Raw genomic sequence first — 15,861 nt, 5'->3', positions numbered from 1 at the left:
AAATTAGTCAATAAAATTTCTCTACGAAGTTTTGTTAAATTACGTTTTTAGAAAAAAGTTACTCTTTGAATTGGAAAATAAGCCTCCCACTCCAAATTAATTTTATCGTAAAATTTATCTCATCAAAGTTAAACGCCACATTTCAATAGGATTTATTTTTTCATGTATTTGTTATTCCTATGATATTATATTTAGTTTGAATAAAAGTAATTATTGTTAATGCAATTTATAGGTCATGTGGTGGTAATTCAGCTAATTGTTTTGGGCTTTTTTCACTTTAAGCCCGCGCCAGAAACTATTTTATATTCGGTAGCTGAAAATATATATAAAATTTATATAATTTTTGTATATAACAAAATAATGTATATATATATATATACAAAAAATATATAAAATTTATATATTTTTCAATAATTATTTGGAGACCGGCTATATAGTATCATTTTCCCTAATTTTTCCCTTTACTATCACATTAGTCAGAGAGCAAGATGCTCAATTCATATTAACCTAAATAGCCGTTCACACAATCATTTAAATAATAATTGACAAATGTATAATATATGTGCAATTCATATGCAATATGAGTATAATTTAAATAGTGAATCTAAATGACTATCTGTGAAAGTATCCCTATGTCTATTTATATAAGTACCTATTTAGAATAGTAACATACAAGGCCATTCAATTGCTTCCCCCCCCCTCCACCCACCCCCACCCCCCCCCCAAAAAAAATTACCGTGAGTGAATCTAATTATTATATTTTGCTACTTAAAATTAGAGTGCGATGCATTATTCAATAAAGTTTTAAAAAATAATATTATACTTACTTTACATAAAAATTAACTCTACCTATTGGTACTTTATTTCATGTTGACCAAAGAACTTAATTTAAATGCTAAATTATCATGAATACATGGAGAAATCATTAAAAGACAACTTAGAGCCCGTTCGGACATAACAAAAAATTTCCTTTTTCCCAGAAAATTTTCACTTTTTTTCGAAATTAGTGTTTATTCATAAAATTTTTAATTTTCACTTAAAGAAGCATTTAGGAAATTTTCGAAAATTTGAAAAACTCCAAAAAATTGGTTTTCAAAATTTTCACTCAAATCACTCACAAAACTTCAAAAACAATCCAAAATTATGGGTGTGTTTTGTAAGGCCCCGTGAAATTTCTACTCAAAAACCCGAATCCCGTAGTGCCAAGTTAGGATCATGTGTTAGAAATTCATAAGCTCGCCGCGGTTCGGACCCTTTGGATTGATCTGTGCATTAAATAGTTAAGGAATAATATTTTCCAGGAAAATGCATTTTTGCGGTCCATTATGCGATCGCATAATAGCTATGCGGACCGCATAGTCGCCGCAGAGCCAGAGAGTTTGTTGGTTAATTTGAGGTCAATTATGCGGCCAATTATGCGATCGTATAATCAATATGCGGGCCGCATAGTCATCGCATAATCCCCTATGAATTTTTGTAAGAAGCAGTTCTGCGGTGCATTATGCGACCGCAGAACAGGTATGCGGACCGCATTTCTGTCGCATACCCAGACAGTCTGTTCAGGTTTTGGGACTATTGTTGCGGTCCATTCTGTGGTCCGCATGTCAATTTTGCGATCGCAGATCTGAGTCGGGGCTCCAGCTTTCTAAATTTTAAACCCGACCCCCTATCGTTATATCTTGTGTAATAGCTCATTTTGAGCCTACTTTCTTGGTGCTTTTAGAGTGAGAAAGAGGGTCTAAGATAAGGGAAGTGCCTTTCATCAAATTTGCTCCACAAATCCTTGTTAAAACAATGAAGATAATCAAGTGAGACACCTAAATCTTCATCCGAGGAGATTGAAGTGCGAACATTCCGGAACATTATAGGATTAAGGGAAAGCTCAATCGAGGTATGTTGTCACGACCCTAACCCCAAACCCGGTCGTGATGGCGCCTCTCGTGAAGACAAGGCCAGCCGACACTTTTTATTTTCCAATTATTGACAGATAAGCATTTAAGTACAGTCTAAACATGATAAGAATAAATTCAAAATAACCGATAATAACATAAATACGCGGAAGAACACCCATGCACTGCCCTAACCGGGGTGTCACTAGTCATGAGCATCTATAAGTCATAATACAATTTTGCTAAATCCATAACTAGTACAACTATTTGAAAGGAAATAGAAGCGATAAAGGAGTAGAGATACAGGGCTGCAGACGTCAACAGCTACCTCATGATCTCCGAAAACCGCCTGAAACTAGAGGAATCAGCACTCGGGAGCGGAACTAGCTACACCTGAATCTGCACACAGGGTGCAGGGAGTAAAGTGAGTACTCCAACTCAGTGAGTAACAAATGTAAATAACGACTGAAAGTAAGAAAACACGTAAGGCACAAGGAATTCTATAATGAAGCAATAAAGCCACTTAAAAGCAGTAAAACAGTGGAAAGTCAAGTAAAGTCCTCTTTCAACAAATAAACAAGTAATTGACGGGTAATTAAAGTAAAGTAAACAAATAGAAGTTTGCCCCTCGGGCATCGTATCACCACATCCGCCCCTCGGGCAGCATCTCAGAACAATAACAGCCCATCAGGCTCAATCTCACATCACAATGGGTACCCGCGCTCACTGGGGGTGTGCAGACTCCTAGAGGGGCCCCTTAAGACCCAAGCGCAATAACAAGCCATCTCGTGGCATCAAACTAGGCCCTCGGTCTCATATCAATCAAGCCACCTCATAGCATACATATCTCAGGCCCTCGGCCTCATAATCAATATCAAATGCTTCCTCACAACATAGGCCCTCGGCCTTACTCAGTCAAAAATCCTCACAAGCCACTCGGGCAGTAGTAAAACATGTTTCTAAGCCCAAAATATTATTTAAAAGATCATATAAGTGTTAAAACAGAGTAAACCTGGCTGAGTACGAAAAACAGTGAAATATAACATGACCGAGTTCAAGTATAAAGTCAAAACAATGAGGAAATAGTAATAAAAATCCCCGGAGGGTCCAAATAGTTGGCACAAGGCCCAAATATGGCATTCAACCCAAATAATGATGATAACAAATAGATTTCAGTCAAATACGTGGTAAAAATATCAATCGGGACAGACCAAGTCACAATCCCTAATAGTGCACGACCCCACGCTCGTCATCAAGCGTGTGTCTCACCTCAACATAGCACTACGATGTGCAATTCGGGGTTTCAAACCCTCAGAACATCATTTACAATCATTACTCACCTTGAACCGGCTAAATCTCTAGCTCGCAACGCCTTTGCCCCTCGAATCGGCCTCCACTCGCGTTGAATCTATCCAAAATCAGAACGAGGACGTCAAAATATGCTAAGGGAACGAAGCCCAAGCGAAAACAATCAATAAAGAGCATAAATCCCGAATTTACCAAAACCCGACCCCTAGGCCCACGACTCGGAATTCGAAATTTTTTTACATCAATGGATTCCTTATCTCTCCACGAGTTCATACATACCAAGAATATCAAAATCCATCCACAAATGACCCTTCAAATCCCAAATGTTTGGTTTCCAATTTCAAGCCCTAATTCTTCAATTTTAGGCTTAGATTCCATGATTTTCTAGGTGGAATTCACATAATAATCGATTTTTAAGTCCAGGGATCTTAACTCCCAACGATTCCCCTTGAATCCCTCTTCAATCTCCTTCAAAAATCTCCAAAAACTATCAACTATGGAGGAAATAAACCCAATCCTCGCGGACAAGACGAGTTTTAAAACCTTCTGCCCAGGCATAAATTCCTTCTTCACGAACGCGGTCAAAGCCTCGCATTCGCGAAGTACAAAAATAACTTTGACCAAAATCCTCTTTCGCGAATGCGACACGATCATCGCGAATGCAATGCTTTACCCAGGCAAACCTCCGCGAACGCGTTCAGCCTATCGCGAACGCGATGAGTTAAATCCACTAAAGCTCAGCCTCACTATTCCTTCTATGCGAACGCGACACCTATCCTGCGAACGCGATGCACCAATCCTCAGCCCTTCGCGAATGCGGAGCTCCTATCGCGAACACGAAGGCTTAATCTTTGCCTTCCCCAACTGACTCTTCGCGAACGCGAGGGTCCACTCGCGAACACAAAGGGTAACCCTGCAACAGCTAAACAGATTTTCTGCAATTTTCTTAACTCCAAAATGATCCGTTCAACCCCTCGAAACTCACTCGAGGCCCCCGAGACCTCAACCAAAGGCACCAACATATCCTAATACCTTATTAAAACTTGTTCCAATCATCAAAACACCTCAGACAACATTAAATCACCCAAAACACATCAGATTCAAGCCAAACTTTCCAAAATCTTCCGAATTCCGCTTTTGATCAAAAACCCAACTAAACCATGTCTGAATGACCGGAAAATTTGCGCACATATCCCAAATGACACGATGGAGCTACTGCAACTCTCGAAATTCCATTCCGACCCCTATTCAAAATTTTGCCTATCAACCGAAAATCGCTAAAATATCAACTTCGCCAATTCAAGCCTAAATCTACTACGAACCTCCAAAATTCATTCCGATCACATTCCTAAGTCACAAATTACCTCCCAAAACTAATCGAACCATCAGAATTCACTTCCCAGCCCTCTAACATTTAAGTCAACATCCGGTTGACTTTTCCAACTTAAGCTCCTTCAAAAGAGACTAAGTGTATCAAATCTTACCAAATTCCTTCCGGATTCGATCTGACCAACCCGATATCACATAACACGGATAAACAAAGCATAAAGAAGCATAAATGGAAAAAACAAAGCGGTACCTCATGAGATGACTTGCCGGGTCATCACTTATGTATGGCTAAAACCCCATCTTTTAGAAATTGAGCTCCGTTGGTGTTTGTGTAAATGTGGTAAGATTAAGGTTGGATTGTTATATTGATTGTTGTTTCACATGAATTGGAGTTGCAACCTTACAGGCGTGAAAGATGTGTCTCAATGTAGTCGAAGTGCTATTCTTGATAACTTGAAAAGGTGCAATGAATATGAATCATGTATTGAAATGCCTAGACCTTAAATTAAGACTGAAGTTGCATATGTTGTGCCATCTATGTGAAGTCTCATCTATACTTACAATTTTATTTGCTATTGTGTACACATATTATCCTAAATTACAAATCTAACATTGAAACTGGGAATGATGTGAGATGTGGCCTAGTGCCAAATATATGACGTGATAGTTGTGGCCCCAAGTACCTATGAAATGATATATGTGAAACAAAGATTGAAATGAGATGATTGATGGAAAAGGGAAACGCCTTGGTAAGGTGGCCTAGCCGATCGGGCCGTAATCAGACGGCATGACGCACACATGGTGGTATTGTATTTGTGATTGAAGTGTATGTCTCAAACGAGGAAACCTAGCCGATCGGGTTGAGATCGGACTCCACTCAAGATAGCGGTGGTATTGTGGACAATGATGAACAGTATGAAATTTCCCAAAACTAAAAGCTATGGGAAAATAATGTGAAAATTGTATAATTCTTTTATTTGATAATTTTGTGACCATTTAAAGTGTTTGAGTTATACTTGTGATTTCCTTATTCTTGTATGAAAGTTCTTTCTAACTAGATAGTGTTTAGTTATACATACTAGTACTATTCCATGGTACTAACGTCCCTTTTGCCGGGGGCGCTACATTTTTAAATGAATGTAGGTGGCTCCGTAGCGGATAGTGCAAATTGCGCGTAGCAGAGTGTCCTCCTCTCAAAGTCTTGGTGAGCCCCTTCCTACTTCAAGGGGTTATGTTGTATATCTTTTGTTGTAGACTTCCACTTTTGAGGTATAGCCGGGGCCTTGTTACCAGCGGTTCTTATAATTTGTCTTTTGTATCCATAGAGGCTTCGTAGACGTTTGTGTGGGTTATGTACGGGAGTTGGACGGGTCTATGAACTAGGTTGAAATCTTAAACTCGTTTTTCTCTAAATTGTAACTATATGGGATCTTGGAAATTTAACTACGGTTTAAGGTTGTGATATAAAATGTATCAACAATGTTGAATGTACGATTTTGCTATTGTCTAAATAAACGAAAGCATGGTTTCTTAATTGTATTGAGCTGGGTAGAACTTGTTAAAAAGGCTTGCTCAGTTGGGTTTACTCGATTGAGCGCTGGTCGCGCCTCCCGAGGTTGGAGCGTGACATGTTTGCTATGAAGAAAAATATTTTCCGGAAAATATTTTCCAATTTTTCCATGTTCGGTTGGCTTAAATGTTTGAGAAAATATTTTCCTTATGAACTCATTTTCCTCCCATTGGAGGAAAATGTTTTCCTTATCAAGAGAAGGAAAAATATTTTCCAAAATTCCTTCTCAACCTTCCCCACCCTCACCAACCCACCCCACCCCCTCTATAAAAAAGGATTTTTTTTTTAAATTTCAGTTTTTCCGTTACCACCCACCCTACTACTCCTCCACCCCACTCTGCACCACTCACCACCTACCCACCTCCTCACCTGCCCCTCCCTCACCGGAAAAAAATATTTTTTAAATATATTTTTCAGTTTTAATTTTTTTATTTATCGGTTTAAAGGTTCAAAATTTTACAAGTTCCAAAATTATGAGTTCGGAGGTTTATGTGTTTGGAAGTTTACGGGTTTAAAAATTATAAAGTTTATAGGTTCGAAGTTCCGCGGTTTTGAAAGTTTATGAAATTTGTGGGTTTGGAAGGTTGTTGGTTTGAAAGTTTATGGCTTTATGTTTATTATATCTAAATTATTTATAAATACTCTTGAGAAGTTATTTTCTTTAATTTGTGTACCAAATACCGGAAAATAAATAATATTACTACTTGTTTTCCAAGAAAACATTTTCCGTTATACCAAACACACCCTATATTCATGTCCAAACACATCTCTAAATTTCAAATATCATTTTCACTTAAAAAAAAATTTCACCCTTTTTAAAATTTTTATAATTCTTATGTCCAAACGCCCGCTTAATATTTGGTGAAGTATAGGAAAAATCACCAGTTCTTTTTTAGTATGAACTACGTAAAACTATATAGTTCAAAAAAATTGGAAAATGAAATAAAGTTGGAAAAAGGAGAAGAAGTTAAACCAAAGACCATCAGAAGAAAAAATAGTATAAGTTGGACTCACTTTTAAGAATAATAAATAGTATAAGTTGGATTATATTTATTATTTTCTTTGAAATATTAGTAAACCATCTTTTCAAGTCAAATTTCATAGAATTTAGAATTACAAGGTAACACAATGTATAATTAAATAATACGTTGGGCCCGGGCAAAGCCCGGACTACCCTGCTAGTGTGTGTTTTTATATATATATAAGTATTTTCACCAACATCGAGCTATAATCTGTGGGCAGTCCCTGGTGGGCAACCTCAGATCAGATGGTAAGTTATATATCGAGCCTATTGTGTCCGAGCCCCTATGAGCAAGCCCAGAAACACCGAGATACAGAGCCTAGTATAGTCAAGCGCCTATGAGCGAGCCTACTATGGCATAATAGTTATACACATCGAGCCTTATAGGGCCGGGCATCTATTTTACTTACTATATTGAAAGAGTTGAGTCAGTATCAGCAGGTAAACATATCTTTAGATTATCTTTGACTCCCAGTTACTTTCGTTATTATATTATCAGTTCAGTTTTAGCTTTCAGTTATTTTGTTTCCTTACATACTCGGTACATTATTTCGTACTTACGTCTCTTTTGCTCGGGACGCTGCATTTCATACCTGTAGGTCCTGAATGACAGCTGGATAGACCTTCCCAGTAGACAAAGTCAAACATCAGCTTGGTTAGTAAGCTCCACTTCCTCGGAGTTACCAGGTCTAGTCCTAGGAGTCCATTTTATATATACAGGTTTGATGGGTAGCCCTGTCCCGATCATGATACACACTACAACATTACACATCTATAGCTATGAAAAGCATTGTAGCTAAATATGAAAAATTTCGTGGCAAAACACTTTAGCCACAATATTTTTTTTCCGTAGCATTCGTAGCAAAATATAGCGTAGCTAAAACTCAGGTACAGACTTTATATGATCCGTGGCTAAGGACTAATACTTATTGCTACGGAAATTTTTTATGTTGTAGCGATGATGGTAAAAGGTTTTTGCTACAAAAATATATACTTATAGCAAGTGATTTTATTCTTTTGCCACGACAAACAAATTTGTAGTTATCTTCATATTGTAGCCACGAAATGTTATGTTGTAGCAAAAGATTTAATTTATTTGCTATGCAAACTCAAATTTTGTGGCTATTTCTAGAGCTTAGTCTCGCGACAATAGTACTCATGTTTAGCTACAATTTAAAAACTCCGTAGCTATGAATTGAAGTATTTGCCATAAACCTTTTCATATTGTAGCTAATATTCCATACATTAAACCATGAAATATATAGAACTATAGCAAATGATTTTCATCATTTGCTACGAAAAGTGAAAATGAATAGTCATGTTCTTGATACGTGGCTATTGTAGGAGTATATGTTTAGCTACAAATTGAAAAACCCATAGCTAATATTCCATTCTCTTTTGTCATGAAGCATAAAATCGTAGCAATAAATTTTCTTCATCTTTGCTATGAAAATAAAAATATATAGCTACGTTTTTATTATGTGGCAATATATATGTTTAGCTACAAATGTAAAAATTCATTGCTACTAATTAAAAAATTTCCACAAGCATTATTAGTCACAATAATTCATATAAAGCCTATTTAGAAATACAATCAAATTTTGACAGTGAAACACATAGGCAACTGTAGCATAAGATCTTCAATTACATAATAAACACAATATATTAATAAACAAAATTTAACAAAGGTTCAACAATATCATTCCAAATATTAAAACATCATTTGAAACATATCAATAAACTTTGACAAGAGGAAAAACATTATTCATGTGCCCGTCGACCTTGATGCTTTTATAATTCCTCCACAGGCTGCAATAACAATAGAAAAAAAAAGCAAATAACTAAATGATACAATGAAGTATTTTTTATATAAAAAATTAAATTTTATTTTTAATATGAATATTACCTAAAAGAAATCACATATATACTAAATTACTAATATAAAAGATAGTAAGAAAAGTCTAATAAGTTACTTACCGTTAGATCTGTATCATTTTGTTGTAGACCTTGTGCTGCAAGTATCATTCGAAAATTTTCTTCCCATTGTTTATTCATCTATGCTAGTTGATTATTCATATCTTTCTTGATTTCTTCAACTTGTTCCTTAACTTCCCTTTTAACTTCTTCCACACGCTCATTTGTCTCTTTTCTGGTCAATTCTAGTTGCTTTATAAGTTGTACTTTTGTTGGTCTACCACCAAAATATTCACTGATATTTTTTCCGGGGCCATACGCATGAAGATATCCATTTTTTTCGGCCCCGAGTACTTTTTCGAAGATATCATCATCATTTAAAGAAATTTCTCCTTCTTTTTGCTGCTTTTTAAATTGGTCAAATTGGTCCTACAATCAAAAAAATGCAAATCAATCAAATATAAGTACAAATGTGTAATATAAAAGGAGATAAAAAGAAAAGAGAACACATTGACATTACGATGACATCTTGTTGAAAAGCATCAACTTGTTTTCTTTTCTTTTTTTCTCTTGCGGGATTCCATAAAAACTTCAACACGAGAAGGAGCTTTTCCATTTTTTTGCTCCTGCAGAAAAATAATCATTATTATTAAATGAATAAAATATGTGAATATAGTTCTTCTAAATTTGTTCTAAAAATATTATTACAACGTTCATACCATTTCGTATCTAAGTCTTGCATAACTTTTGGTCCCAATATATGGAGGCAAGGAACGTTTCGATCTATTTGTCTTGTTTTGTGTGCTCTTCTTCTAAATAAAAATTGAAAAAAAATAAGAACATTAGTTGCTAAAGAAAAGCCAATAATAAAAGAGAGCTTAATATGCCCTTGGATTTACTCATAAAAACTAGCAAATCGAATATGAAATACAAAGACAATAAAAGTATCGTGCTCTTATATCTGCGGACGCGGCAAATATACCTCGAAGTCTCTATGAATATGCCTCGCCTCAAGGGTGATAGGAATGAGTCGAAGTACCTCGATCTGCACATGAAAAACATGCGCAGAAAGGGCATGGTACACCACAACGGTACTTAGTAAGTGCCAAGCCTAACCTCGATCGGGTAGTGACGAGAAAAGTCAGGGACCTACTGATATTAAATGAAATATAAGGTATAACAATGTAGAATAAGACAGTATAATTAAGTGCAATAGTAAGAAATATCACAGAATAGAAAGAACAACAACAACTATAACAGAGACAAAATAATCACGGAAAGGAGTACAACTCAACATAGAGATAGCAACCAGGGATCTCTTAGTATCCCGAGGATCTCTTAGTATCCTCAATATTGTGTCGGGGATCTCTCAGTATCCCGAGGATCTCTTAGTATCCTCAATGTGTGTGCTGGGGATCTCTCGGTATCCCAAGGATCTCTTAGTATCCTCAATATGTGTGTCGGGGATCTCTCAGTATCCCGAGGATCTCTTAATATCCTCGATATCTATGCTGGGGATCTCTCAGTATCCTCGAAATCACCCAACGGAGCTAACAGAACCAACGGAATTCCATCCCGAGGTCGTCTTCACACTGCTCCGACTACGGTCTAATTTTTAAAACTTAAACTCTCATTTAGGGACCAGACCGGTCGTTTTGCTTTCTAGAACTCTGATCTCCTAAATAAGACTCCTCGTATGTGATTTTACTGTTTTATGACTTGCAGGGATGGTTAGTTCGAGATTTGGAAGGGTTCGGATTGAAATCAGAACAAATAGTTCCTTAAGGTTAGCTAAAAGGGCTAAGTTTAACTTTGGTCTATATTTTGAGTAAACGACCTAGGAATCGAGATTTGACGGTTCCAATAGGTTCTCATGATGATTTCGGACTTGGGCGTATGCTCGGATCGGATTTTGGATGACCGGGGAACATTTTGAGTATGTATTGATTAGTTTATATACTATTGCAGAAGGATATATTGTTGAAGAAAGTTTGATATTTTGTTCAAGGTATTTACGTGGAAGTGGGAAAGAGAATAATCCAGTGGACAAAATTTGTGAAGGTGATCAGGTTGAGCCGTTAAGTAGATTATCAATTTTTGAACATAAGGATTGCCCTTTATTAGGAGATACATCCAGAAATCTTGAAGAGCTTGAGCACAAGCTCATCTTTATGTTTTGAGAAATTGTGAAGAAGTTAAACCATTTTTACGGTATGTTTCTTTATGCCATTGTACATTTCTGCTTGATTTTGTTAGTCTTTTCTCAATTATTATGGTTATTTTAAACAGTGAGTACGAGAGTGAGTATGAGCAGAATAATAGGAACATGAACTTCGATGATTGGTTTTTCCACCGAGTAAGTTTTCATTACATTGTTAATTTTTATTTGTAATACTTATTTAGCATCATTATATTATTTATTTATTATATACAGATTGTGCAAATGCGCAAGAAAGGAAATTCACAAGTAAGTTGCAAGTTGTATTCTTTGGCTAGAAGTCCTTTTGATGGGGTCCAAAGATTCAAAGGGTATGAGATAAATGGTTTTAGATTTCATACTAAACAACTCGAAGGAAATAGGGTGAAGCAAAATAGTTGTGTTTTAGTACGAGGAATAATGAATGGCCAAAATATAAATTATTATGGTACTCTGACCGAAATAGTAGAACTTCAATATCTTGAAGGTAAACGGATTGTTTTATTTAAATGTGATTGGTTGGATGTTGATCACATTGGAAAAGGAGTGAAGATAGGTAAACATGGCTTTGTTAGTGTTAATACTAAACGAAAGCTAGCAACAAATGAACCATTTATTCTTGCATCTCAAGCAGAACAAGTTTTTTATGTCAAGGATAATCTTCACCCCAATTGGTCCATTGTCTTGAATGCTCATTCTACTTATTTTACTGGTGGTGCTCTCAGTGAACAAACTTTTCAACAAAATGCTCAAGAGTTCTCGAGTACATTTGATGAAGATGAAGACTTTATGAACTGGAGAAGAAATGATCTTGACGTTATTAGCACTAATGTTACCTTAGATGATGATATTATTGAAGACATCGAATCAGAACCTGAAACTGATGATGAAGATTTATTACTGTAAAATATTTAGAAGTCTTATATGCATATTTGTTTATCCTCAAGTAATGTTAAACTTTTACTTATTTATTTGAGAGACGGTGTTTAGTTCTTTATTATTTTAAAGAATTTATGTATTACTTTATTATATTGGTGAATTACTCTAATTGAATATGAGTTAATATTCAATAGTGTTGGATTGAGTTGAATGATCTTTTCTACCAGGTGTTACGTTGATGGATTCTCAGGGGAAACTATGGCAAATTTTTTATTAAATTAATAAATAAATATTGTTAAACATAGCATAGTTGTTTATAGAAATAGATTCTCGATGCATGACACTTGATTTAGGAATAGCCATGTGATTATAAGAATTTTAATAAATTTTACACTTGAATTTATAAACTCTAATAAATTCAACCAAAGTCCCTTGCATTAATTCCAACTAATGAATTAGTGACTAAACCTTTGTCTTCCTACTTTTTATAATTTTGTTTCATAATTGTTGCAAGGCGTGTAAAATGTTTGTCCTCTTTTTATAGATACAAATGTATCTATGTCTCTTGATAAGGAAAACCCCAATTAAGAAATTATCTATTATGAAGTTTTATAATTTTAGATGCTCATTGCGTGTCAAAATTTTTAATAAGCTTCTAAAATAGATTTTTCGTTGAGTTGTCTCGTGTAGGCTTTTCCTGAGCACATATGTCCCAACAGTTGCTACAATCTTTGAAAATTGTAGCAAGACTATTTTTTTTTAGCTATGGAATTATGTGCAAACAAATGTATCGTGGCTAAAAGATTACAATTGCTACAATGACTTCATATGCATAGCAAAACTTAGAATTAGCTACAATAATATTGTAGCTATATAAATTCGTGGCTATATTATTTTGTCATGATATTCATCGTAGCTATTGAGCCAATTATTGCCACAATTTTTATAACTTGAAGAAAAATATATTCGATATTTTATTTGACATAATTTATTGTGGCTAAATATTTATTGTTGCTACAATAAATTAAATACGTGGCAAAAACTAACAATTAGCTACAAATTTATAATGTAGCAATAAATGTGTAGCTATTTTCGCAGTTATTGTCATGATACTAACCAACTATAGCAAAAAGTAGGAATTAACTTTGCCAATTTACTTTTTGTAGCTAAGAAATTTCACCAAATTGTGAACAGCCACGGAATTTTAATTTTTATGGCTATTGCTAGATAATAGCCACGCTTTTTTTATTCGTAGCAAAGAATTCATAGCTTTAGATGCATAATGTTGTAGTGACAGTTCAGTTATCTTTAGAGGCTTGTAGACGAGTCCTGTGTATTTTGTATATTAATATTGTGGCCTTGCCAGCCCTATGTATACGTTCAGTTTGGTATTGCTGGTTGGAGACATTCATGGCAGCCTCGTTGGCCTGCACAGTTATGTGTATGAGCTTTTGAGTATGTTTACCCCTCAAATGAAAGAGACATTATTTTCAGATGATTTAGAATATGGCCTCATTGGCGTTGATTGGTATTGTCTGTTTGCAGGTAGGCCTCGTCGGCCTAAGTTAAGGGTTATCCTCTAGAATTCACAGACATAGTAGTACGCTCTGGCCGAGTATAGTATCGGGTGCGGGCCATGCCTCCCTAAGTTTACGGTGTGACAGGAAAGTTGTCTAGACTAGCTTACTCGAAGGAACAACTCGAGCCGGGAGAGAGGTAAATGTGCCAGGAGAGCAGAAGTCTACCCGACCTTGTAAGTCATCTGAACCCTATCCTGACATGTATGACTTCTAACAGAAAGGTGGAGCCACACGCACGTGCACTCCAATAGATTCAAAAGACTCATAGGGGGAAGCGTAAGAATACAATTTTATATAGTTCAAATAATATCAAAGCGGTAAATGAGTGACAATTAGCATATTAGGACCAAAATGCATAATAACATCTAATTAATAAAAGCAAAGATAAATTGCATCACAAGCTTGAATTCTGAATCATGAACCAAAGATTCTGAGTTCGTTCCCCAACGGATTTTCCAGAGATTCACACCTACTTTTTTGGGTGAAAATGAATTTTTTCAATTAAAGTGACATTATTTGAATAGGAATTGATTTTTATTACTTTTAGGACTTCCCACTTGGAATAAAGCTTTTAGGTGTTACAAGTCACTAATTTATTTAATCCCTAATTAAGGAAAGTTTTGACTCCATTTGTGGTCCGCGGACATAAAAAACCATGTAAGAAATTTTATTGATCGGAAAGAAGGTATAAGGCACTCCCCAAAACCCATGGTTTGAGCATGGTCGCTTAATCTTGTCTTAGCTTAAACTACTTTCGAATATTTTTGTGGTTTAGGGATTTTATATATTTTTTCCTTTATCGTTTTTATTTGCTTGATTATGGGATTATAAAAATGTCATGACCCAATTCCCGTCATAACTCTTGATGACGCCCAACGTTATCGTTAGGAAAGCCAACTATTAACCATCAACACAAACAACCATTCATAACACTTTTAAAACCAAGAATTACAATAATAAAGCGGAGTTAAGTTTGGAAACCATGGAAAAATACTTTCATTCTACTAAAAATCCCCAAAACTTGGTGTTAAAAGCATGAGGATCTAGTAGAATATACAAAACCACTATAACTACTGTCTGAAATGAAAAATAAACTGAATAAGATAAATATAGGTGGAAGGAGACTCGGGGGTACTGTGGGTCGAAGCATGGGACGCAAATCACCACTACATCTCCAACTGATGCGACTACGCGCCCGAGTGACCACCTGGTGTACCTGTCTCAGTACCTGCACAATTAATGTAGAAGTATAGTTTGAGTACATAAATCAACGTGTAACCAGTAAATCTCTAGTCTAACCTCGAAGAAGTAGTGAGCCAACAATGAACCATCAACACAAACAGCCATTCATAACACTATTAAAATCAAGAATTACAATAATAACGCGGAGTTAAGTTTAGAAACCATGGTAAAATACTTTCATTCTTACTAAGTCGCGAAGTATGAACATAATATAAAGCGAAGTGATACAAATATTAGGTACAACCATGAGCATCTACTAAAATTCTCTAAAACATGGTGTCAGAAGTGCATGAGCATCTAGCAGAATATACAAAACCGCTATAACTACTATCTGGAATGAAAAATAGACATAATAGGATAAACATAGGGGAAAAGAGACTCCGGGTCCTGCAGGTTGAAGCATGGAAAGCAGCTCACCATTACGTCTCCAGTTGATGTGACTACGCGCCTGAGCGACCACCTGTGTACCTATCTCAGTACCTGCACAATTAGTACAGAAGTGTAGTATGAATACGTAAATCAACGTGTACCCAGTAAGTATCTAGTCTAACCTCGAAGAATTAATGACGAGGGATCGACATCGATACTTACTAGTGGTCCAATAAAAATTTGCATAAAGTAGACAGGTATGAAACACAAAAAGTAGCAACAAAACGTATAAATCTAAACAACGTGATTCTCAACGTAAGAATAATTACAAAATCATCAAATACCATAAACTGCCTCGAATGAAACAAGGATAACCAATGTCAAATCTCAAGTCAGAAAAAAACTCATATGTTCTCGAATATTACGAATGAATATGTCGAGGCTAACGGTCTGATCTCATGAGAGTGATTGTATAATATCCCGTCGTAGTCGTACGAGCCGATCCCATAGTACCGCCGAGGTCATACACCCCGATCCCATAGTACCGCCGAGGTCATACACCC

The sequence above is a fragment of the Nicotiana sylvestris genome, chromosome 2, assembly GCF_000393655.2.
Source record: "Nicotiana sylvestris chromosome 2, ASM39365v2, whole genome shotgun sequence".
Taxonomy (NCBI): domain Eukaryota; kingdom Viridiplantae; phylum Streptophyta; class Magnoliopsida; order Solanales; family Solanaceae; genus Nicotiana; species Nicotiana sylvestris.
The sequence above is the reverse complement of the archived record's forward strand: the minus strand, read 5'-3'. Positions refer to the sequence as shown.